Source organism: Rhinolophus ferrumequinum, chromosome 15, assembly GCF_004115265.2.
Source record: "Rhinolophus ferrumequinum isolate MPI-CBG mRhiFer1 chromosome 15, mRhiFer1_v1.p, whole genome shotgun sequence".
In the NCBI taxonomy this organism is placed as follows: domain Eukaryota; kingdom Metazoa; phylum Chordata; class Mammalia; order Chiroptera; family Rhinolophidae; genus Rhinolophus; species Rhinolophus ferrumequinum.
Window position 1 is genome coordinate 26,127,535 of NC_046298.1, and position 23,226 is coordinate 26,150,760.

Sequence of the window (23,226 nt, forward strand, 5' to 3'; positions counted from 1 at the left end):
AAACTTGAAGAATCTCCCTTGAGTCCTAACGTTTGCTGTTGCTCAATCTGGGTCCCTCCTCCCCAGAAGAGATCATTCCCAGTTGGGATCCATGTGGATGCTTCTCTGCCAACAAGAATTGCTGAGAGATTTCTTAATTCCAGAATCTGGAATAGCTACATATTAATTGCATTTAATTATGCAAGACTAGATCATCAAATATCTTCTAGGGACTTTGTGCATCATTTTAGGTACAGATGTATAATTTGAAGTATAAATAATGCAAATTTCCCTTTTGGAGATCCTAACTAGTCCACTGTTCTACCTAATGGGAGCTATTTCTTTGCTGTTTGTGAGATTAAGTTTTTCTTATCTGCATGGGAGTTGTAGGTAACCGAAGAATCATTCTTGCCCCAGCAGACAGCATTTGGCCCTAAGCAATCTGTGAATAATTAAGCAATGAGTACAGCTGCAAGTTCTAAAATGTTCAAGACTAAGTACAGGTTAAGTAACATTTCTTCCTCACATTGGAGAAGGGGAGACTAGACAAAATAGATTTCTTTTTGGGTCTGGATTTAGTCCTTCTTTCCTTAAACTCATTTTGACGACTACTTTGTTCACAGATCAGTGTTTAAGAACTGCTCCCCTCCACCAAGTAGGCCACGGGCTCAGTAAGACTTTACATTTGCAAAATCCTGAAATCTATAAACAGAGTGGATGAGCTAAACAAGTAGTGTGGTTTACTGGAAGTGTGGGAGGTTGTTCTGTATCTCACTCGCCCAATATTCTCTGGGGGACATGGGTGGACCCAGCATTATCTCTATCTAAGTCTCATGTTGTTCCCTATAAAACAGGAGGATTGATGTATCTGGTTTCTAAAACCCCCTTTAGAACTAATGTTCCATATATTTATGGCAAACTACAGAAGAACCTGAAATTGTTCCTAAATATAATGGGAATGGAGCAAATGAGAACTAGGTTAAAGAGGTGGAGGAGAGTCAATGTTTGACATCAGAGAGACCTGAGTTCAAGTTCTGCCTCTTACAGATTGTGTAACCTCAAGTAAATCACTCCGCTTCTCTAAACTTCCAGTTCTTTCTTTGTAAAAAATATTTAATAATACTATATGCCTGTGGGATAGTGGTAAGGATTAACTGTGATAAGTATAAAGCATTTGGTGTAGTTCTCAGGCAGAATGAGCTCTCATTTATTGCTGGCTCTAAATAAAAACTAAAACAACAATAACTGGCACATAGCTCTATGTCAGGTGTGTGCCTTCTGAGGCTCTCTTCTTTGGTCTGTCCATCTTCATGCCCTCTTCTGTCTGGCTGTCTTTAACTCCTTCCATTAAGCCTTTCGGATTTCTGTCTTCTGTCTAACTAGCAGTGCCAGTATATTTGGTAATTGTTCAAGGTAGGGCTATCTAAGTTATCTCTTTCATTGGAAATCAACTTGTTTATTATGTCCCTGTGCTGGCCTAAAACTAGTCTCCCCACAGCTTGTACCCACACTCCCTACTCTGTTTCCACACTGTAGCCAGACGATCATACTTATCCAATGTACACATCTTTTTAATAGCATCCCACTGATTTTATTTATTGATAAAGTAAAAATTCTTCACAGAGCCTTGCCAATCTCAGACCTTGCCAAATTTCACCAGACTCGCTTCATACCTCTACTTTCTCCAGTGATAAACTTTATTTCAGTATCTTAAAAACAACACACTCATTTGTGTATCAGGACCATCGACCCAACGCTTCTGCCACCTGAAACATTAGTCCCCTCTACGTATATTCCTGGTCCTCAGCTTAAAATCTTCTTCTCCGGCGAGCGCTCTTTGATACTTACTCTCACTCCGTCCATTCAAGACAAGATCAGGACTTACAGTAAATGTGTTCATAAGAAGCCTACACTGTACAACTCCTTTTTAAAAATAGCAATCCTTACAATTGAAGTTTAACAATTATTGGTGCAAACCATAATTTGACATCTACTTTCACCTCCTCCTCATGAAAGTTCCAGGGCCAAGCTGTGACCTTTCCCCTATTATATTCTCACTGCGCAATACAGGGCCTGGCGCATAGTAGGTGTTCACTAATTTTTAGTAACTGAATGACTGGCTAGCTGAATGAAGGCATCCACATACAAAGTGAAGGCTCATCCTGTATTGCAAGATGTGGAGTTGGATGCACATAAATTATTTAGAAAGTTAGACAGTTGACAGGAACAAAATGATCCTGAGATCCTGAAAGGCTCCAGGATGTACAGTTGTTGAAATGTCACCTTTAAGATATGGGTATTGATTTACAGTTTGCATTCTTGAGTACATAGAATTCTGTCCTAGTTGGGAAAAAAGAATCCAATTTCTGCATCTCAGTGAAGGAGAAGCCTAAGTCAGGTTTGGTATCATCTGTCGGAAGTGGGTTTTTTTTTTTTTTTTTTTTTTTTTTGTGTGTGTGTGTGTGTGTGTGTGTGTGCGTGTGTGTACACACTCTTATTCTCTCATTTAACGGTTTTACATTGACTATAATTCTTGGTGGTAAGAAGAAAAAGCTTTAAGACTTACTTTTTTTTTTCATTACAGGTTAGTTTTACCTGTTTTAATACTTCGATTGAATGAAATAACTCAGCAGTACTTTTGTATCTGGCTTCTTCTGCTCCACGTAATGTTTTTGAGGTTATCCATGTTATGGCGTGTATTAGGAGTTTGTTACTTTTCATTACTGTGTAGTATTCCATTGTATGAATATATTACAAATTGTTTACCCATTTCATTTTGGTGGACATCTGGGCTCTCTTTATAGTTATCTATATTATCAGTGAAGTTTTCATAGATATTCTCGTACAAGTCTTTTTGTGTGTATATGTTTTCATGTGCTTATTCACCACTGATATCTTTCTTTGTTAAGTTCTTGTGAGTCTTCTGCCCATTTTATTTTAAACTGTGTCACTTATCTTTTAAATATTGATTTTTAGGGGTTGTTTATTTATTTATGTATTTTGAATGTGAGTCCTAAGTCAGATATATGTATTGCAACTATTTATTTCAAGGCTGTGACTTGCCTACTCATTTTTTAAGGTGCATTTTGAAGAGCAGATTGTGTAATTTTGATGAAGTCCATTTTTATCAATTTTTTTCCTTTATGGTTAATACTTTTTGTGTTCTAAGAAGTCCTTTGCTCACTTATCTATTGTTAAGAATATTCTCCTAGTTTCCTTGTAGAAACTACAGTTTTAGCTTTTATGTTGAGGTCAATGAACCATCTTAAGTTGATTTTTTTATATGGTTTGAAATATGAGTCAAAGCTCATTTTCTTCTCATATAAATATGTCTATATTTTCATTAATGTACACTTTGGCACATATTTATTATTTTCTCTTTAGGGGCTTGCTACTTAATAAAAGGAATAAAATAAAGGCTTCTTTTTTTTTTTTTTCCTAACAAGAAATGTTTCAAGGATGCCCCCTGATTGCCTTTGGGTACATTCTGGTGAGTTGTCTTTAGGCCATAAAAACTTCAGTGTTTGGGTCATGTTTTGTCACAGACTTTATCTTTTGTCACTGGCTTTATCTTGTTTATTTGGAATATAGAAGAGACATTGTTGAGACCACTTAATTTTTAGGCACCATCTGAAACCAGCCACACATAATTCTTAAGAAAGAAGTATATTTTTTTAAAAAAGGATTTCTTTTTTGGAAACTATATTAGAATATTCTAGACATTTGTTTAGGGTAAAAAAAAATCCCCAAAAGAATATTCTTGTAAATCATACATAGACCATAGACTCAGACAACTGGTGAATTGATATTTCAAAGAGAAGGCATGTCTTTCCTTTGGCAAATCAGATTGCATTATATTAAGGTATCATTTTCCTTTCGTAATTGGAAAAGATATGAGTTTATGTTGTTAAATAATTCAAACACACTGGTAGGCGGTATAATTCAGGGAGTGAGAGGGCTGTTTGTAGTGTCAGAATACCTGGGTCCACATCTTTGCAACTTTCTTGTTGTGTGGCCTTGGGCACACAACTTTTTCAAGTCTCTGTGTCCTCACTGTAATATAGGAATAATAACAGAAATTAATTCTTCGGGTTGCTGTGGTAAGTGAGAAGGTGTATGGAAGCATTTAAGAGCAGTACCTGGCTATATGAAAGCTTGTAGTAATTTAGCAATCATGATCACTATCGTCATCATGATTTTAATACAATAGCGCTTTAATCAATTATAAATGCTGAATAGCACCTGTCATACAATAAACGCTCAATAAACTAGCTATTATATTTAAGTATATAAGGTGAAAATCCGCGTGCCTCAACCTGCAGAGATAATCACAATAGACATCGTTGTGAACACATATATATGTATATATTTATGTTTTCAAATAAAAATGGGATCATACCACACATATTGTTCTGCATCTTGTTTTACCTAAACTTTAAAAACTGTTTACCTATACAAGTGTGCCCAACTAATTATTGACTAATGTGCAAAAGGAATTCAATAGAGAAAAGACAGTCTTTTCGACAAATGGTGTTAAAGCAATTGGACATCTGTAGACAAAAATATGAATCCTGACCTAAATTTCATATCTTATCCATTAACTTAAAATGGATCATGGCTGTAAATGGAAAGCACGAAACTATAAAATTTCTAGAAAATAATGCAAAAACATTTTTAGGACCTAGATGTAGTCAAAGAGATCTTAGACTTGATGCCAAAAGTATGATCCACAAAAGGGAAAATTGATAAATCAGATCCCATTAAATTAAAACCTTTTGCTCTGTGAAAGATCCCGTTAAGAGGATAAGAAGGGGCATCTGGATGGCTCAGTTGGCTAGAGCGCAAGCTCTTAACAACAAGGTTGCTAGTTCAGTTCCCACATGGGCCAGTGAACTGCTCCCTCCACAACTAGATTGAAAACAACAGCTTGAGCTTGGAGCTGAGCTGCCGGTGGACTACTGGTTGGCTCAGTAGCTGGAGCGCTGTGCTTATATCACCAAGGTGGCTGGTTCGATTCCCACATCGTCCAGTGAGAAGCAATGGCTTGGGCTTGGAGCTGAGCCTCCAGTGGGCGACCGATTTGCTCAATGGTTAGAGCACAGCGCTCATAACACCAAGGTTGCTGTTTTGATCCCCACGTGGGCCACTGTGAGTTGTGCCATTCACAACTAGATTGAAAACAACAACTTGACTTAGAGCTGAGCTGCGTCCCCCACAACTAGGCTGAAAAAACAACAACTTGACATCCTGGAAAAACACACTGTTCCCCCATATTCCCCAATAATAATAATAATAATAATGAGGATAAGAAGGCAAGCTAAGAGAAAAGATTTTTGCCACATATCTGACAAAAGATTTGTATCTAGAATATATAGAGAACTCTCAAAATTCAACAGTTAAAACAACAACAACAACAAACAATCCCCTTTGTCTATTCAGACAAAGGACATGAATAGACATTTCACTGATGAGGATATACAGATGGCAAATAAACACATGAAAAGATGTTCAACATCACTAGCCATTAGGTAAGTACAATTTAAAACCACAGTGAGATATTACCACACACCTATCAGAATGACCAGAATAAGAGTGACACCACCAAATGGTAGTGAGGATGCAGAGAAATGGATCACTCAGACATTGCTGGTGGGAATGTAAAATGGTACAGCCACTCTGGAGACTCGTTTGGCAACTTCTCTACAACGAAATGTGCACTTGTCCTGTGACCCAGCCATTCCACTCTTGTACAGTTATCCCAGAAAAATAAAAATGTATGTTCACACAAAAGCCTGTACATGAATATTCAGAGTAGCTTTCTTCTTAATAGCCTCAAAACTGGAAGCAACCAGATGCCCCTCAACAGGTGAATGGTTAAACAGATGGTGGAACATCCATCATCCATACCATGGAATACTACTCCGTGATAAAAAGGAATGAAACAAGCTACTGATTCATGGTTGAATCCAGAGAATTATGTTGAGTGAAAAAGCCAGTTCCCAAAAAGGTCATATACTGCATGATTCCATTTACAGAGCCTTCTCCACGTGAGAAAACTATGGAGGGCAGATTAATTGCCACCAGAGGGTAAGGACGAGGCCACTCTGCGTTATGGCTGGCCTTTACCAGGAGAGTCAAGACTTGATCCACTTCCATGTCTCTGGGAAATTGAAGCCCATCTCTTACTGGGGAGGCGGTAATGACTGTCGTGGAAGAAGGAGACCTCAATTTGAGCAAACAGCTGTCTTTTCTTGACAACAGAAGGGTAAACAGGGCTCAAGTTGGCCCTTAGTGAAGTGATCCACATGGATCGGTAGTTTAAACAGATTTTCTCACTGAGCACAGTGAGGAAAACACTCAGCCGCACTTCCTGGCCCTGTTTCTCTCAGAGCCAGGCAAAATAAAGGGACCCCCATCCTTTGTTGCCCTGATTTCCAGTCCTCTCCCCAGGCTGCCTGTCCGGGATGTGCGCTCTCCTTTTAGGAAGGTTATTTGGAGCCTCAGGCTGGGAGGGTTTGTGGTTTGTCTAGAGGGAGTCCCTGTGTCCTATTCTTACCCAATTATCTAATATTTAATTGGCGGGCCCTCCGGTCAATTTCCCTTGGCACAGGGAGGTGGTTTAACATTAAAATTCTTCAGATTTGCTCCTGGCCTTTGCAGTGCGGAGGACTCCATTGCAGCACTGGAGGGCTGTGGTTGACAGTCAGCTATGATTTTCCATCACTTGCATCTCATTATCCTGTCAGGGCTCCTGCCTGCCTATTGATGAGAAACAATGTGTAATCACTTGCAACTGATTGCAAATCACTCTGCTTGGCCCATGACCGTGAGACCCAGACCGCCAAATGGCTCCTGGGCTCTGTGGCTCCATGCTGCCTTCATAGGTGGGGCTCCAGGAGCTTGGCCAGGAGCTCTCTTCTTCTTGAGGTGGAGTGGGAGATGGGGCCAGGTTAAAGAGGGACATTAGCTAATCACAACCCCACAGTACTACAGAGGCAGGTTCAGAATAGCTATTTTGTGGAACTCACTTTAGAGACAGAAGAACAGCCAAGACTCTTCCCTTCATGAAGAATTAGATGGGTTCTAGGATTCTAGAATCATTAATTTGATGGGAGTATGGGCCATATTTTTTCTAATAGAGACAATGGAGCATGCTGGTTGTAGAATGCAGACACTGAAGGCCCTCAGATCCAATGAAAGTCCTAATTCTGATAGTTCCTACCTGTGTGACACTGGGCAATTCACTTAATCTCTCTGAGCTGCAGTTTTCTCATCTGTAAAATGGGAATAATAGGAGTACCAAGCATTTAGAGATGTTTGAATGATTACATGAGATGATTAATGCAAACTCTTTAAGACTCACTGAATTCCAGTTGTTGGTTTTATTAATATGATTTGAAGTTGAGGAAGATACTCATTTACTAGTATTAGACATCGACCCATACTCTGTCCTCTTTCTATCTAAAGAAAAAAATATCTGTGACAGAAAAATCCCAAGTGTCATCTATGGAAAACTACAGTAGTCCTACCAGGGTACAACAGGGGCAGATAAATGTGGTCAACTATACGGGGAAAATGAGTTTCTAGATTCCAAAGCACATTAGCACAAAAAAGTAATGAGGTTCATCATAGCAGCACGTTAGAATCACTTGAAGAACTTTCAAAATTATCTATGACCTTCGACGAATAAAATCAGAATCTCTCGGGGTGAGGCATTGGCATATTTATTTTGAATGCCCTGCTTCCCCCTCTTCCCTACCCCATTCCTGCCAGGTGATTTGAACTTATGGCCAGGTCACAGCTACAGTATGGAAGCTGAGAGAGGCTGCAATCATAAAAAATATCCAACTTTGTTTAAAAGTCTCAGTTCCTACACTTTGACAGAACAATGAATCTCCTCCTCTTCCTATCCCTCATGCTCTGTAATATATGTTGGGAAACCATGCTGGAAGCCTTCTCCAGCTTTTTCTCAGTAAGGGGGAGTCTGAGTTGAACGCTTCCTGAGTTTATCCTTCTCTGGCGTTCAAGAACTCCCAGGAGTCAGGACAGTGAGGGAACAGTCTATAATTACCCTGATTAGTCTTAGCAAGAGTGCCCAGAAAAGGCAGAATCACAGACATGCCTAGACCTTCCTGCAGGCATCCAGAAAGCTTGCAGCAACCCAACTGGGCAAGAGCTAGGGCCTGGGGTGCTGGTAGGGAGGGAGATGTAGATGAGCCTTTGGGGGTATACAATGCTCTGCGGTGTGACAAGGAAGTGGCCAAGCATCCTAAGAGCAAATGGCAAGGCTGTTTTCTCCTTCACTGGAAAATCTTTTCAACAATCCTAGAAAAGGAAGGAGGGTGTTCACTCTCTTGCATTTTTTATTTAAATGGTTGTCTATTGCCAGCTCCCCAAATATCACCACACAACTTGTTGACAAGGCAAAGCTGATTCTATTGCTTATCTGGGTAAAGAAGAACACCACCTCTGCAGAGCTTTGGCAGCGTCTCAGACAAAGGAGGCAAGACCAGAATTTATTGAGAATTGGAAGTTTGGTTAAAGGCAGTTCCTTTAATGTGGGGACCTGATTAGAACTGGGTAAAGATCACATACAACAGTCAAGGACGGGGGGAAACAGGAAGGATTCGAAGACTCTGAGGGCACCAGTCATCTGCTGAGGCTTTTCTTGGAAGAGTTGGTGGGTCTTTGGGGAAAAGTCTCCCTGAATAGTGAAGGCATTAATGAAGACAATGGAATCACGTCATGATGATGTGATGCAGACTCTAAGTTCTGGGTGTGCTGGGGTAGTTTCTGTTCTCAGTGTACAAGCTGTGTGTGGGATGGATGACTTTGTTTCTCATTTTTTACTTATTTTAATTGTCACGGGGGAGACTATTCTTTCAGACTCTAATCCCCTGCCATGTGCTTCCCCTGAGAAACTCTTTGATTTTGTCTTTTGGATACTGCAAAGCTTGAGATTGATCAGGTTTCTCTCCTTGTTTTGGCCTCCGGGAAGGTTAGAGCCAAATCACCTTCAGCATAGGTTAAGTTAAATCACCCAGGACCAGCGTGGGTGTGCTGACCAGGTTCCCAATATTTTTGTTTTGTGTTCATTGGTAGTAGTGGTAGGTGAGATGCAGAACGAGGTGCTGTAATGGCTCTTCACAGGCACACTTACTGGGAAGAAGGAAATTCATGCCTGGAACAGGGAACAGGGTGCCATATTTGTGGCTCTGGGCTGCCCCAGGCTATGGTGCTCAGTACAAATGGCTTGACATTTAACGGCAGAAAATTCCAAAGGATGTAAGACAGTCAAAAAGAAAAGCTTTACTTTTCCATGTAGAGGTTTTCTCCTTGGGAAGTTATTTCTCTTCCAGACCTTTATGTCTCTACCAATAGGCTTTTCAGTTGGCATGTGTGAACAATTGGGTTTTTATTCCTTTAATTACAATTATAATAGATGTGTGTCATATGCTTGAAAATATACATCTTTGCCACATTATGAAATATTTCAAGTATATAGAAAAGTACAGGACTAATATAATTTAGCCAGTGCAGTCATCACTCAACGTTGTTAAATCTTAACTTTTTATTTGATCATATTCACTTTTAATTTCCCCGCCTAAACAATGCTTTGTTAAAAAGACAGTTGAAATCCACCGCATGCCCTCCATTCCATTTCTCTCCCTCTCTTGCCAGAAGGAACGAATTAGCCTGAATTTGATGATTATCATTCTGTCTCATGCTTCATGCTCTTATTAAATATATAAATGCCCGTAAACAACATAATGGCATTATATTTATATTTTAAGTTGTAGGTAAGCAATCACCTTCTGCAACTTTCTTCATTTAATATTACTCGTATGTTTGGCAGATTGATTCATTTCGATGCGTGTATTTCTAGTTGATTTATTTTATCTTCTGAGGAACATCTCACTGTATGAATATACGACCAATCCATCCTCTCATTGATGGGTGACTGGGTGGCCTCCCACTTTTGGCTGTTATGAACATTCTAGTAGTTTATAGTAGTAAACATTCTAGCACTTGCCCATCATATCTACACCCAAGCAAAAGCTTCTCCAGGCCATAAATCTGGGAGTGAAATTTCTGGGCCTCAGTTATGATCATCCCTAATTTTACTTGATTTTGCAAAGCCAATCTTCAGAGACTTTAAGTAATCTGAACTCACTCGTGTGTTACAACAGAGACAAGGAAAGGAAACACGGGATGATTTAAAGTCAATGTATTGCCGTTGCAAATCTTGTTCTAGTGTATTAATGATCCCTGGAATGTTAAAACACAACTTTTAGAAATTGCATTTAAGTCACAAGCCAGGCTGTCTAAGTAGACAGTGACTGTAGAAGCGACCTTTTGGAAGAATCTTTAATAATTGCTATTGCCATGACCACGATCTCACAATTGTATCATATATACCTCTATCTATTTTCTTTGTCCCCTTGTCCCTCCCATTCTTCCCCTTCCCTGACCCTTCTTCCTAGGACTGTGTTATGACTTTGATAGGCCCTAGGCATTTGGGGGCCCCTCTACCACAAAAAATAATTTAAATATTGTATTTAATGACTACAGTGGTTGAAAGATGAGTATAATCTAGGCAGGATTCAATATTACATATTCATGATAGTCTCTTTTTCTTTTGATTTTAAAGGAAATTAAAATTAAAACATTTCTTTGGGCCTCTAAAAGTATTGTGGATTCTGGACATTAGGCATCCTGTAGCTAATGGAGAAATCAGCCTTGTTCTTTTCATTTGTTCATTTGTTCATTCATTGTTCCTTCCCTCCTTTCTTTCCCCCTCTTTCTTCCTTCTTTCCTTCCTTTCCATCTTTCCCTCTATCTTTCATCCTTCCTTCCTTCCTCGCTCTCCATTTCTCTCTTTCCTCCCCTTCCTTTTTTCCTTATCTCGCTCTCTCTTGCTTTCTATTTTTCCCCTTTCCTGCCTAGACTTGGCATACTAAGAAAAACAAGTTCTCAGTTTCTCCTATATCTTGCTTGCAATCATTTCTGTTTTAAGAATAAACAAATAAGACATTTCCTTCAGTTTCCTTTAAAAAAAAATTGAATTCTAACTGTGAATCTAGATATTTCTTGGAATCCAACAGGCTTTCTTTTCATCCTATCATAAGTAGTTTAGATTATCTATGTGTTTTCTTTTTTTCAGGTCCACCTCTACAGCATAAACATTTCTGAGGGGTCCAGAAAGATCCGTTAGCAATTATTTGTAACAATGGCTCAACTTCTAGGTACATTCAGCTTTCCTTTAGAGTTCAGATATTAGGGCTTCTGCTGGCACAGTGGATGACATAGTACTATAAGAAATAAGAAAGGCATGCTCTGTATTGTCATTAAAACACAGAAGTTACTCTGAGACACCTGGTGAGTAAAGGGAGCCCATGCTGGCACTGGCCTCTCCTTCCTGGAGCAGCAGCTAGCGTTCCACAGCTGTTTTCCATTGCTCTTGAAGCAGCATGCATGCCTTCAGAAATGGCCCTTAGGAGTCAAGAGGCCTTCTTCTTATTTGCTTTTCTAAAAGATAACTTTCCCAATATAGCACTGGAGTCAAAAGGAGGAATTCACAGTTACAAACTCAGCCCATGTGATGGTGGAAGGCCCTGGGTATTCTGAATTGCAGGACCGTGAATCTTTGGGGCTGGTGGGGGGTGGTGCCCAAGAGGGCCAAGTTTGGCTGTTCTCGGCCATAGGAGGTGCTTTATCACCTCAGAATGTGCTCCAGTTTTGAGTGAATGGACTTGAATATTGGATCTGCAACAGGCCTTGCCCCACGACACCTCCTTCCAGCCTCGTGATGAAGTGACAAGGACCTCCCCACGTGGAGCTGCTGCTGGAGCAGGTTTAGGGTACACCTGACACTAGACACAGGTAACTGTAGAACAGGAGCTAGAAATGCACTGTGGACAGCGCTGTCAGAGCTTCTGTTATTTATGTAACTCAAGGGCTCCCTACGTTTCACATTATGTCACATCATAAAGGGGTGGTCGGTAAGGAGAATCCAAATGCAGACATACCTCGTTTTTTTTGCGTTTTGTTTTATTGTGCTTCACCGATATTGTGCTTTTTTACAAATTGAAGGCAAGACCCTCTCCAGGCAAAAAGATTACGACTTGTTTGATTGCGACACTCACTTTATTGCGGTGGTCTGGAACTGAAACGCCAATATCTCCGAGGTCTGCCTATAGTGATTTGTTTAAAGACTGTTGGCTATGACTGCTCAGTGAGTAAATTGGGGAAAATCTACACTGGTTTCTTTCACCCACTCTTCCTTCTTTGGCCCCTGTAATAGCAGAGACTGTTTATTGCGTGATGACAGAGCCAGCCAGTGTGCTAAGTCAGGGCTGTGCAGAATTGTGTTGTAGTGCCCTGGCAACGACATTTAGAAGGAGGTATCACTGTCTTCAGTTCACTGTGAAAACACTGAGTCTCACAGAGAAGAGGAATGGGGGGTGGGGTATGGTGAGAGGAGGCTCTCGTCATTTCTTAATCTTCAATCTGTGAAATTGCCTCATTTCTCAATGGAATGATTAAGGATGAAAAGAAATGAAACCTATTTCCACTTTCCGAAGGTACTTGCCTAACCATCTTTACTTCCCTCGGCAAGAATCTTCTGGGGAACTGCTAAAAAGTGTATGTTTCTGCTGTCACTCAGTACCTAGTCCACTGGACTTGGAGTTGGGTCACCAGGGTTGGAGTCCTGAGCGTGTTCACCACAGCCTGTTGGTGGTCAGGAGGGGTGTACAACACAGCTCAACTCTCCTTCCCAGGACGGTGCAAGGCTGCCTTGTTGGGTGCTCCCAGCCACTCTGGAAGGTGGGGACCAGTACTGTCTACTTAACGAATGAAACATTTTGACTTAAAGGGACTGAGTGACTTCCCCAAGTTCACAAAGGTGATGACATGAGGGACAGAATTGAAAAAAAGCCAACGTTGTCTATTTCCAACGCTCATGCACTCTTTCATCCAACTCCTTGTCCGCTACATGTTACTTTCTGAGCCTCCATTGCTTCAGCCATGAAGAAGGAATGATGATATCTTCTTTGTGCTCTTGTGTGTGTTAAATACAGTAAATACAAAATGCTGCCTAATACAACACTTGACACATGGCCAGAAAGTGATAAATGCCACTGAACGAATGGATGGATGAATGAATGAATGAATGAAGGAACCAAGGGAATCCTGCTGTACTTTCACTCCAGTCTTTCCACTGATCTCCATCCACATTCTCCTTCTGGTCTTCCTCTGGCATTTCCCTTTGCACTAGCGCAGGGCTTGACAAACTATGGCCCACAGGCCAAATCCAGCCTGACTCCTAACATTTAAAAAACTTTGTGTGGCCCAGAAGTTCATAATAATTTTTTTTTTTAATTAAAAAAAAATTTTAAAGAATATTTCATGGCACTTAGTTTATGAAATTCAAAGTTCAGAGTCTATAACTAAAGTTTTGTCGAAGCACAGGCACAGCCACTGTTTCCACAGTGCCTATGCCAGTTGTCATGCTACAATGGCAGAGCTGAGCAGTTGTGACAGTGATGGTATAGACCACAGAGACAAAAATCATTTACTCTCTTGTTCTTTATAACAAAAGTTTGCCAACCTCTGATTTAGAGCTTGAGAATGACGGATGGAGATGGTAGAGTCAGAAGCAGAGAGCTTTTTTTCACCTGCTTACCTAGGTGGTCAAACATGGGAGCTTCAGAACATAAAGCCATTTGGCATCTCAGGATTCACCTGCCTGGGGAGCACCTGGAGAAGGTAGCATCAGCACAGATATCAGGGCAGACAGAGGCAGCAGTATTGTGGGTGAACTGTCCCCCCACCCTGCCCCAAGCGGCAGTTTGGACAGTGATATCAACAGATAGTCACATAGATTCCCAAGGGAGACATTTTAAGATCGCACAAGACATTCCCTGAAGCCTCTCAGAAGTGATTGGGGTTGATTCTACAAAACTCTGAAAGCCTGTAAGATATGCCAATGGAGATGAGTCAGCAAAAGTTTTATCATGACTCCATTTGAACCAACGGTTTGTTGGGGATTGGGGAAAATCCCCTTTAAGCTGAATGGCTACGACATCCTGCCAGATCACCACAGGTTCAACAGCTCCAAAACATGGTTCACATTTGTCTACCTGCCCAAGATGAACCTGAAAGAAGAAGCAATTTTCAGTGATGGGAAGTCCAACAAATTCTTGTGCATTTTCTTGTGCATATTCTTGTGCATTTTCTTGGTATTTTAAGTTTTCTCAACACCCTTTCCCAGATTATTGAAGTGATGTGCAGTCATTGTGAAAAATGTAGAACAGGATAGCAAAATCTAAATGATTATAATCTCACCACTCAGACGCAATGATTTTTAAACTTCTGGGCTATTCCTTTCAGTCCTTTTTATTTCCCTATTTTCACTTTCCTCCATTCCTTCTCTCTTGCTTTTCTTCCTTCTCCTTGTACAATTGTTTTGCACAGATATGATCATACTCTCTGTCTAATTTTGACTTTTCTGGTTTTCTTGCCTATGATAGCATATGTAGTTTCTAAGATTATTGAAAATTTATTGTGGACTGATACTTCTGCATGTGGGGAGAGGGCAGTTTTGTCTCCCAGGTGACATTTGACAATGTCCAGAGACATTTTAGTTGTCTTAGTTAGAGGGGGAATTGCTTCTAAACAGCCTACAATGCATACGGCCCTTCCCCGTAACAAAGTACTTAACTTCCAATGTTAATAACACCTCATTGTTGAGAAAACCCTGCTGCAGATATAATTTCTGATGGTTGCATATTGTTCTATTGTTTGAAAACCTTTTGCCTATTTAAACACTAGTCTTCTGTTGTTGGATATTTAGATGTTTTTTGTTTACCTAATACAAATGATATTGAAATATGCTCATGTGTTTTGAATTAACACAAAACCTAAATATTCCTCTCTTTTCCTCTAAACGTTGAACCAAATGACAGCAGGGAATATTGTAAATGTCAAACGATCATGGTCCATCCGTCGTGTGAGCTCCTCAAAAGCAGGGCCTGTATGATTCTTTGTATTCTCTGAGTCTAGTGGACAGCCTGGAACATAACAGGTGCTCAATAAAAACAATGACTGTACAATGGCTAATAATATTAATAAATGTTTGTTGGTGGTGAAGGATGTCTCAGTTTTCCTGCACAACATTCAGTCCAACTTCCCCTTAGTATCTTTTCATGAACTTTGTTGGCTATCAAGACTGGTGGTTAGAAAACTAATTGTTAAGCCATGTTTAGGCCAGGAGCAGAAACTTTATCTTAAAAGCCATCTTGTCTTGATCCTGTCTTGCTTAATCTTCTAGGGGCCTGTGATCAGTGGACCAGGGAGGGCCTGGGCAGTCTGGATGGTGACCTGGGGCCGGGATGTGGAGCAGGAGGGCTTGGTCACGTCCTGAAACCCTTTGTCAACGAAAACCCCTGAAGCATTGAAGGGGGAACAGCCTCGTTTACCCCCTCCTATAAAACTTCATACCCTTCTTTGCTCAGAGAGGTTATGATCTTTTCCCTCTGCTCTAGCCTGACTTCCCGCAGCTCAAACACGCCAAATAAATTCGAATAGACCAATCTTGGTCTCCCGCGACTCATTCCTCTGGCCGTGCCTAACACGAATGTTAAGTCACTTTGTTGCTTCTGTGGTGTTCTGCCCATGTCATGGGTGTTTTAGGGATGCTGGTATTAGTGTTTGTTATGTTAGATCAGCAGCCACAGAGCAGGAAGGCATTTGTGCAAACTCGGAGACTGAGTGCCTCATTTTACAGATGAGAAGGCTGAGGCCCAGAAGAGAAATGACTCCAGTAATGTTTATATCTCTTGAACTATTAGCCACACAGCTAAAAAGAGAAGGCCATTGCCTCTGTGGCCATTACGTCATGGCTTGGCTATGCTGGGGAGAAACCCTGCAGCGGCCTCATGGGCCTTGCTCTGTGATAGCTGGCGGAGCTCTGGGTCTCAATGAACCGGAAACTGCACCCTGGGCTTCTGTAAAGAAACTGGCAGGCCTTGTCTGCAGAGGCCCACACGCAGGCCTGCTTTCCCTGCCCCTGCTCACTGCAGCCCATGGAGTCAGCCTTACTTTCCTGAGCTGGAGAGTGAACAAAGTTTCCCAAAGTGTGGTCTTGGGCCACCTGCATCAAAACCTCTGGAACACTTACTACCTTTTAGATTCCTGTGTTCCACCCCAAATGGACTATTTTATATCAGTTCCCTATCAGAATGTCAGGCATGCTGAAATTGGAACAGCACCAATAGAGCTAGACCAGAAGTCAACACATTTTTCTCGAAAGGGCCAGATAGTAAATATTTTAGGTTTTGAGGGCCATATATTCTCTGTTGCCATGACTCCACTGGGCACTGAAACATGAAAGTGGCTGTGGACAAAACATAAATGGCTACGGCTGGATTTTGCCTGCGAGCCATAGTTTGCTGACCTTTGGGCTGGGCCAGTTAACTGAAAGAACTTGAAGCCTGAATTCTTGACTGAGTTGGTCTCCTTTATTCTCATTTGACAGGAGACTCCATGAAACACTGCGCTACATGTTGGGAGGTCTGAGTCTGACTGTAAGTTCTGTTCTCATCTCACTGTGTGGCTTCAGCAAGTCCCTTCCTTCACTAGGACTCAGTTTCCCCATCTTGTACCAGTTGATCTCAGTGCTTAGTAAGCCTCGACTGGCCTACCTCGTTACTTCTTTCTACATCTGATGGCATCTGAGGGCCCCAGGAGGGCTCACCTCCTGCCTGCCCCAGCCTGTGGGTGGGGAAGGAAGGGTGGAGGGGGCCCTGGCCCTGTCCAGGCCTCACTTCCCATCAGCTTCCCATAGCAGCTCCTAGTTTCTCTATAGGTGCTAGAGCTCCAAGGGCCAAGAGTGAGTCACAGGGCGGGAGTCGGGACTTTCTCTGCTCACGCCCTCTCTCCAGGCGCTGCCCTCCCAAAGCACTGGGCAGGAGGCATGGCAGCACGGGAGGGAGGGACAGCCTTCCTCCTGGCCCCGCCCTCATGCCACCCTGATGGCTCTGATAGAGTCAGCAGGGCTGCACCCACAGACCTGGGGCCTCTTCTCCATTCTCATTTGCATGTCCTTGTTCACATGCCCAGAAGCCATGGGCTTGGATATTTTAGCAGCATGTAGGAAGAATCAAGTCATTGTGAAAGCCAGCTTCATTTCCACCTTAATTCCCTCAATCTATGATGTTTAGGAACCTCATCCCAAGAAGTCAGTTGTGGCCATGGGAATATCTTTACTATTTTGCTCAAACCAGGGTGTGCTATTATGGGTGCTGCCTGTCTGGTTCTGAGGACTTGAACCCAAACTCCGGTGAGTTGAATTCAAAGATCGAGGGACTTTGTTAATGCCCCCAACCTGGGCAGGCAGCCAGAACCTGTGTGTTCTTTAACTATTTGTGTCTTTAACTATTTGTGCAATGGCAATGGAAAACGGGGAAAATGATAATGACACTTATACTTCAGTTATGCTAGGATCTCTAGCCAGAAGAATATTGTAGAATGTAAATATGACAATGTCGTACATTTACTTAAATCCCTTCAATAGTTGATTTTGAGCCTGTCAAGTCAAAGTACTCTCTCTTTCTCTCTGATTCCTTCTGAGGGAAGTCAGCTGCCACTTTCTGCCCTATGGAGAGGTCCACATGTCAAGAAACTGAGGGAGTGCCAGCTAAGGAGCTAAGGCCCTCAGTACAACAGCCCGTGAAGGACCAAAGGTGCCAATCACCATGTGACTGAACCTGGAAGATCTCCCTTCATTTGAACCTTCAGATGAGACGGCAGCCCTGGCTTACATCTTGACGGCAGCCTTGTGAGAGACCTCAACGCAAAGACACCCAGTTAAACCATACTTGGGCTCCTACCCACAGAAATTGTGAGATGATATTGTTTCATACCACTAGATTTTGGGGACAATTTGATACACAGAGATAGATAACTAATATAGTTTGTTAACCAAGTATTCCAGCCTGATTTTTAACTTGAGGATAAAATTAACTCCCTCACATAAAATCACTCAGATCTTAATTCTACAGATTTCATTTGGTTTATATCCAGCTATTTATAAATCTACATGTAAATATTCAAATTCCTCTAACATCAAATGGAGACCTACTGTGTGATGAACGGTGAACTGTGGGTTCCTGGAAAGGTAGATCTTGTCACATTTATCTCTGCACCCCAGGACCCAGCACAAGACTTATCCCGCAATAGCTATTCAATAACTTATGTATTGAATTAAAATGTCTCACCACTAGTTAGCTATTATGACTCACATTTTACTGAAAGAGGTACCTAGAGTTTAAATGATTTGGAGAAGGTCATATAAGTGAAGTTAGGTCTTTTAATTCTAAGGCTACCTACCACCTGTGTACCCCAGAACTTCCATAGTGGGTAACAGTCCACTACAATCTAAAATGGCAATGTTTTTCTTTTTCCCTAACATACTAGCTCAAAACAAGCAGGTAGCTTTGTAAAACATGTTTTTATTAAAGGCTTTCATCTAAAAGCTTTTGTTATCTTCCCCCCCGACCCCCTTAAGTACAGTGAAATGGCTTTTACCATATTCTTGAGATATAATTCTTCAATGATAACGTGTTAGAAATAAGTAACAATTAGGTTATTTTAGTCCTCACTAATAATGTTCGTGGAGCAATTGGTGTTTCTTTCTGAGTTAATAGGAAACATTTGCAGTGAAAGCATGAGACTGCAGATAAAGCAATTGGCAAGAAATGGTTTGTTTAAATACCAGAAAACAGCCCATATCCAAACAGGTGTGCGATAAAACAGTATAAATAAACTGCTCTGTGTGCAGTTTAGCCCTCACAAAATTGTGTAAGAAACTTTCCTCCTACTCTAAAAAATAAAAAAAATAAATAAAACAAAAACAAAAACAGAAAACCAAACCAGGCCTCTTGTATCCTCCTCAGACTACACAGCTGGAAAAACAGTTCTTATTCAGAGAGCTGAAAGTAAAAGTTGTTTTACATTTTTTTTTAATGGCCGGATAAACAAAACCTTGCTAGGGGAATGATTATGCTTTTGCAAATGTGGCCTTGAGCTAGAATCTTGTGAAAGACTCACCTCTTTTCAACCTTTAGGAAATATGTCTGCCTCTTTGAATTAGCAAAGGTCACTTCATGTTGTGTTATGATATTTTCAAAAAATGTTTTTGTTGGTGTAGTTCTCTCAACCACGTGGGCACTTGACTTAGGGAGTTAAGAATATAGGTGCCTAAGAGAATGTTTGGTTTCCATTAAGACCTGCTAAGTGCACAGGAAGCATGGTTTATAGCTGAAAGAGGTTATAAAAACTGTTCTTCATTTCATGCCATTTCTCTCTGGCCAGGAACAAAGGTGGGGCAAGGAGTTGGTCCATGCCAGAAAGTCTGGAAGTATGTGGGTGAAATATTTCCCACCGGGCTGTTTTTGGTGTTTGGGATCATTTGTTCTTTGCCAACCTGTATCTAGGTGGGGGGAAGAGTCAAAAACAATGCAGACATAGCCTGAAGCCCCTTGAGATCTCTGGTGCTTGACATGCCTTAGTGGTGAGGAGGAATCCTGACATAAGGGACAAGGAGTGGTCCTTCGACTTCGACAGTTCAAATCCCACTCAGCTTCCGCTTAGCGTGGAACTTGCTCCTTCTGAGTCTCAGTTTTCCATCTGTAAAAATGGCCCTGTATACATGGCAGCTATGACAATTACGCGCAAAAACGTACAGGTAGGGTCTGTCACACAGTAAATGTTCAGTTGATGGCAGTTTTTCTTTTAACCATTGTTACTTATCTCATGAAGCTTTCCCTTGGTTAAAACCCTCCTCTCAACACACACATCCCTAGATCCTTCTCCCTTACCCTTGGAATAGCTATCCATCTGCATTGTGTGTACAGTCAAATCAGACCAAGTGGAATGGGGATGAAAATGGTTGGGTACAGCTCATCTGGCATAGTAGTTAAGAGTATGAATTCTGAACTCAGGCCTGCATTAAATTCGGGCCCATTTTCTTTCGAGTCAAGTAAATTATTTGGGCCTCAATGTCCTCTCTGTAAAATGGGAATAATAGCAGTATATTCTTTATTGAGTTGCTCTCTTTAAAGAACAGAGCACGGATCCTGAGTGGTACCCATGGGCTTTCCTTTTGCTTCTATGTGACCATACAAACTTCAAATGGCATCTTCCAGAGTTTCTTTACCTGGATTGTGCCTTGTTTTCATTTCTAATTCTATTAACTGTTCCAAGTAGCTCCAGCCTGTAAATAACCACTTCAGAAACAGAAATTGCTGGTTAATATTTCAAACCCTATGAACAAACATTTTGACTTACGCCAACTCTGTGGCTCTGAACTATAATCACCCAATTCTGTCTGTATCTAGAATGAGATGGAAAGCTAGCGTTCCTCCTGGGAATAGAATTTTCTTAAGAAATCATTGGTGAACAGATGAGTAGGACAAAAGTTTTCCTTTCTGTTATTAATGATGAGCCAGAAAGAGTCAGAATCATGGCTTAAGGTGCCTGAAGTACATTTGGTATTATTCTCTCTCTCTCTCTCTCTCTCTCGTGTGTTTTCTCTCCCACCCTCCCTGTGGCAAGTATTATAAATAGGCCTCCTTCTTATCTGATCCTCCCCTAAATGTTTCTCATTTGAAAACCACGGTTAATTTCAGATAATTGTCAGAGATAATCTCAAATTTGTGTGTAATACAGGCCCTAGTTCTAAGAAAAACACGACATTTCTGGAAGACCTGGTTTTGGTCCCTCTTCCTCTGCTGATGCTATGGCCAACATCTCTGACTTCCCGCCTTTTAGCAGAGACAGGTTGTACCATAGGCCTGCTGGCTCCCTTTTCCAGAAGCAGAGAAACTGTCTTCTCCTAGAAGGCTCCTCTCTGACTCAAGCGATTTACAGGTGTGATTTTAAAGCTGGAGAGGGGGCTCAGGGAAATGAGGAGTGAGCCCACCCACAATGCCCCCAGGACCAACTTTGCAATGACAAAGCGGCCTCCCCATTCGGATTCTCACCAGGCCCGCCTTCTCCCGATGCTCACGCAGTAACTGCAGCTGTAAATGTTGCTATACAACTCTTCTAAATAACAGGCTGTTTTTCAGATCCTGGGCCGCATTTGTCCTGGCTTAAGTTAAGAGGTAAAGAGCACTCCAATTGTGAGCTTGGATGGAAAAAATAGATTTGAAGTTGTTCTGCTAACAAGGTATGCAGAGGACTCAATTTCCAGTAAATGAAGGTTAAAGACAGGCTGGTTTGCAGAATACAGTCATCTCCCCCTCCTGTTTAATTTTTCCATAAAGTGCCATAAAAAGCCACTACACTAACAAACATTTTGGGAAGGGAACAGGCTCCAGGCCAAGAAGCCACAAGCTTAAATGAGGGAAATCTGAGCCCCGAAGGCACAGTTTCCTGAGCAGAGACTTATTACTCAAGAAAGGATCAGGCATTAACAGAGCTGCCCAAACCAAATCTATGGCTGCCCTGGGTTCCCGGGGCATACAGGTCAAGAGACAGCCCTCTCCACCACTGGAGTAGTGTCTTCCTACGGACTCAAAAGTACAAGGGGAGTGCTGCTCGAAGACTCAGGTTCTGTACCTGAGAAACATACACGTCCTGTTTAGTTTCAAGGAGGTAGAGCAAAGCCAATGCAATCACAATCGAAACTCAACCTGCCTTTATTTATTTATTGTAAATTTATTGTGAAACACAGAAAAATTATGCCAAAGTGGATACAAAAGAGTGAATTTCCCCAGAGAGCTAGGTTAACCATGAAAAAGAAGAATACGGGGGACGGGCTGACCTTACAAAATATTGACATCCTACACAGCCATAATAATAAAATCAGTATGGTACTGGCTCAAGAACAGAGAACAAGGAACAGAACAGGCCTATTTATAAACGACGACTTGAAATATGATTAACACAGCTTATATATCACGGGAAATAGTTAGATTATTTACTGAATGGGATTGAGGAACTCACCATCTGGAGAAGAATAACATCTATAGCCCTTTATCACACAGAGGTGGACTCCAGATGAAGAAGAGGTGCACTGAGAGGCAACATTGTAAGGTTACCAGAGGGAAACTTAGGAGAATATTTTTATGACTTAGAGGTGGAGAAAACGTTCTAATCAAGATTTAAACTCACAAACCGTAAGTTATGGGGGGAAAATTTGATAGCTTCGATTATTCCAAAGTTGAGGAGTTCTTTTTAATAAAGGATAGCAAAGCTGAAGTTCAAAAGTAAAAATTGGAACACAATATTTGCTACGTCCAAAACTAACTAAGAATCAACCGAGGATATGTGAGGGACACTTGTAAGGTAACAAGAAAGGGATCATAAAATCCGATAGAAATAGGGGCAGAGGATAGCACAGGCCACCCATAGAGGAAAAATTCCCAATGGCCACACAATAGGAAGAAATGCTTAAACTCATTAGTCACCACAGAAATGCAAACCAAATCTAGTGAGATACAGCTTTGTATCCATCAGATTGGCAAAAATGAGACAGCTGGATGAGATGTGCAAACATATGATTCCTCATGAACTGCTCTTGGGATTATAGATTAGTGAAGCCATGCTAAAGAATAATCTTATAAAGTTGAGTATCATATATATTACAATCAAGGTCCACTGCGGGGATATCCCAAAGCATCTTCACTTGGGTCCGTGAGAGAGAATGTAGGAGGATGTCGTAGAGTTGAAACCTGTGGTGACTGGACCAGGGAGGCAACCAGGGGTTCCACAGTGGAGGAAATGGGGAAGTGAAATGTGGGACCCATTGTGGAATACTATATATGCAGCAGTTGGAAGAAATTAGATTGAATTACCAATTAGCAGTATGTGCAGTTCTGAAAAACATAGTGCTGGGTGAAAAATAAGGGCACAACCAGTCAGGATTGTTGGAAACATCTAATGTCAATAAAACACTCAACATGGCAAGTGTCCCACAGAAGGTATTCAGTTCTATCAATAGGGCGGGGGGAAATAAAAAGGCTCAGTCCATCCTGATACAAGATTCAGGATTGTAGGTACCTAAAAGTATTCAGATTAGAATTTGTGGACTGTCTGCCAGACAATTTTGTTTCCTGTGTCCTTTCTTTCTCACTGGGAAGCTGCATCGAGGCTTCTCCACAAGGAGACAACCTCTGTGCATGAAGCACTACGTTACTGGCAGACAGTCTACCTGGGCTCATGTTAGCGGGGGAGGTT